The following is a 3,013-nucleotide window of genomic DNA, read 5'->3' as shown; positions in this document are numbered from 1 at the left end:
TGTGTGTGTGCGTGAAAGAGTGATTGGAGGTTTAAATACTGCTCAGTATTTTACCTCATATAACACAGTGGGATTAAGCAGCAAACCTCTTGTGGATGCAAAGGCAAGATTCTCCCACTCGAAAGAGTTGAAGTGGAGAATACCACAACAAGGTCTTTTAATTGCTGGCCTACTGAAAAGATCTCCAGTTCATAGGACTCCCTAGGAGTCACCGAACCTGGACTAAATTTAAATAAATAAAAATTTTCGAAGCTAAAATTGATTTTAAATAATGGAAAAAGAAACATAAAATAGATGGGAAGCTAAAAATTGATCAATGGCAAACAATTGTGGGAATTTTGGAGAGTAGTGAAGAAAGAAAAACGGGAATAATAAAAGCTAAAAAGGAGGATGAATTAAGGTGTGCTAAATTATGGTTAATAGCAGCTAAGGAAAAAAAAATCGTAGAAGCAAAAAACCTATTTGTTAGACCGAAAGATAATAAAATCATTCTAAGCACATGGAATGCTGTAGCGGTGCAGGGAGTGCAAGCTCCTGCAGCTGCTCCTCCCCCCGTCGCTGCAGCAGCTCCGTCTGCCCCAGTCCCAGCAGCACGACTGTACCCCTCATTAGAGGAAGGTGCACAAAACTTATATGTTTTTGCACCCTGGACCTTGAAAGAGGCCAGAAAGGCGGTAGAAGGAATAACGCCTGTAACAGAAGACCCCGACTGGATTAATCCATTCATATAGATTAAATGGGGTAGAAGCAGGAGAAGCAGCCATACCCTCATTAGGAAAAGATTGGGTAGAAGTAAGAAGAAATTATACAGGGAAAATAACTAATAATAATATTTTAGCTCCAATTCCATATCCTCCAGGAGCTAACCCTGCTCTCTCTGATGATTTTAAAACAATGAAACCCGTTGTGTGAGAGAGTTAGAACAAATTTCCGTAAAAAGGCAAATTATAGTCATCTGTCAGAAATTAAACAAAAATTTGGAGAGGACGTAGACGACTTTTGTCTACAGTTTGAGAAGGAGTTCAAAGTTCACAGTGGGATCACTTATGATGAAGAACTAAAAAGCTATATCAATAACAACTGAAAAACGCTTTAATGTCAAGTTTCCGCCCTGAAATTGAGGGCTGGATTTAAAAACACCTGGTTGAATATGATGCTGCTTCAGTCCCACAGCTGATGACGTGGGCACAACATGCAGAAAAAGTAGTCAAAAAACCGAAAACAGGATCAGAGTTTTTCATCTGGAGGATTTTGGAGAAGCAGACACCTCTGTCTTTTTCCGCGGCCCCTCAAGAGGCCGGGGGAGAAACAGAGGCAGAAGAGGTCACCTTAGGCAGCGACCCCTAAGTCATAAACCAAAGGACAACGATGTCTGTTGGACTTGTGGCAATACTGGCCACTGGTCAAGAAACTGCCCTTCAAAGAATGCTGCACGGTGCAATAAGAGGGATGGTGGAGTGAGGGGACCACAAACAGGAGAAATCCTCAGCATGATCAGACTCTACCACACCCCAAAAAGTCACACCACCAGACAAAATTGATGAAATGGTGGACACATGTGCAGCTTATTACACGTTAATTAAAAAATAAATAAATAAAGAAATTGAATTTCGGTATGAAACCAGTGCATGCAAAATAATATTTACTGATATTAAAAAATAGGTTTAAGCCTCACAAGTCAGAAAATAAAATTACTTTTAGGAAATACTGGTGTTTGTTTTGTTCTGTTTGTTTTATTTTTTGTTTTTTAGTGTTCCTGCACTTTCAAAGAAAAACCAGTTAAGAGACGTCTCACTGAAATAAAAAAAAAAACATGGGAACAACTTCCTTATATGCTAAAAGTGGAATTATGACGTTCCTGAAGGAGGAGAAGCTGAAAAATAAAATTAAATAATAAAATTCTCCCCAGAGAACAATGTTTAATATATTGTGTCATAATCAGATTATAACACCAACTTGGTGAAATGATCCTTTGGCTGTATAACTGGAGGGGTCAGAGGTCAGAGTAAGGTACCGACCTGGACATTATCCAGCCTCTTGTCTCTTAGGCCTTTTTGAGAGGAGGGCTGCCCTCTGACCTCACAATCTGCAGCACTAAGATCGACAAATTTAGAGAAATCCATTGTTCTCTGGTGAGACGTGACACAGATGAAGTCAACATAAACTTACATTCTACATTTTAAAGGTTAATATTGTACAGGTTAAAAGAGACTACAGCTTTTAACATGTTTCATGTTTATATGTGTTTGAATAAGGAAAGGATTTATGAGTTCTTAAAACGTTGAGGTAATAAGTGGCTAAAAACTATAAGATGGAAAGAAAGGAAAGTTATGGAAAATGTTTGTCAAAAGAAAGAAAACAGATACAGAAAGCCGAACAAACCCTAAGAGACTTTTGTTTGCTTCTTTCCTTTTCCTGTCTGAGCCTCGCTGCGGTGCGTCTGACCTCCGACCTCAACTCAAACCTGTCCTGCCGATCAGATGACGTCCCTCCTTGATCACCAGCCAATGACAGTTGATAAAGAAGCGAAAAAGGACATGATGATTTCTGCCACCTGAAGGCACTAAGATGTCCGCTGATCCTAATTCCTGGACATCTGGGAACTGCCATGCAGCAAACTACTGTATGGAGTCCTGCTGGACGTTTGGACTGGAACTAAATTCATTGGTGGACAACCTGGACATTCACTAAGGCAGTGTTTTTCAACCTTTTTTAAGCCAAGGTACACTGTTTTAATTGAAAAAATCTCGAGGCACACCACCAACCAAAAATGTAAACAAAGATACTCTGTAGTCGGCTATATTATATATATAGTCATTCTTATCAAAGTGTCTTGAATAGGAATCAGATAAACACAAAAATGTATTTTTATCACATTTTACATTTCTTATTTCAAATTGCACGTAACATGTCCACTTCAAAAATACACCTGAACAGCCACAACACTGTGGTATTAAATTTAAAGAAGTTGTAGAAAACTTCAAAGTGTTTTACAAACTAATCCACAAGCATT

The 3,013-nt window shown here is 38.8% G+C and overlaps 2 long non-coding RNA genes across 2 annotated transcripts in view; one reads left to right on the top strand and one right to left on the bottom strand.

The window, feature by feature from the left end:
• LOC107835344 (uncharacterized) overlaps positions 1 to 2,649 on the top strand; it is a 3,788-nt gene extending 1,139 nt beyond the window's left edge. Inside the window, exon 2 of the long non-coding RNA XR_001661149.1 lies at positions 2,425 to 2,649. This is a non-coding gene — a long non-coding RNA (uncharacterized LOC107835344). The remainder of the gene's footprint in view (positions 1 to 2,424) is intronic.
• LOC107835343 (uncharacterized) lies at positions 1,275 to 2,430 on the bottom strand. The gene is made up of 2 exons (XR_001661148.1): positions 1,855 to 2,430; positions 1,275 to 1,645 (listed from the first exon to the last, which is right to left on the bottom strand). It is a non-coding gene; the product is annotated as an uncharacterized LOC107835343 (long non-coding RNA).
• Positions 2,650 to 3,013: the final 364 nt, after the last annotated feature.

The sequence above is a fragment of the Poecilia formosa genome, unplaced genomic scaffold, assembly GCF_000485575.1.
Source record: "Poecilia formosa unplaced genomic scaffold, Poecilia_formosa-5.1.2 Scaffold1733, whole genome shotgun sequence".
Lineage (NCBI taxonomy): Eukaryota > Metazoa > Chordata > Actinopteri > Cyprinodontiformes > Poeciliidae > Poecilia > Poecilia formosa.
This window is presented reverse-complemented; position numbering and strand designations above follow the sequence as displayed.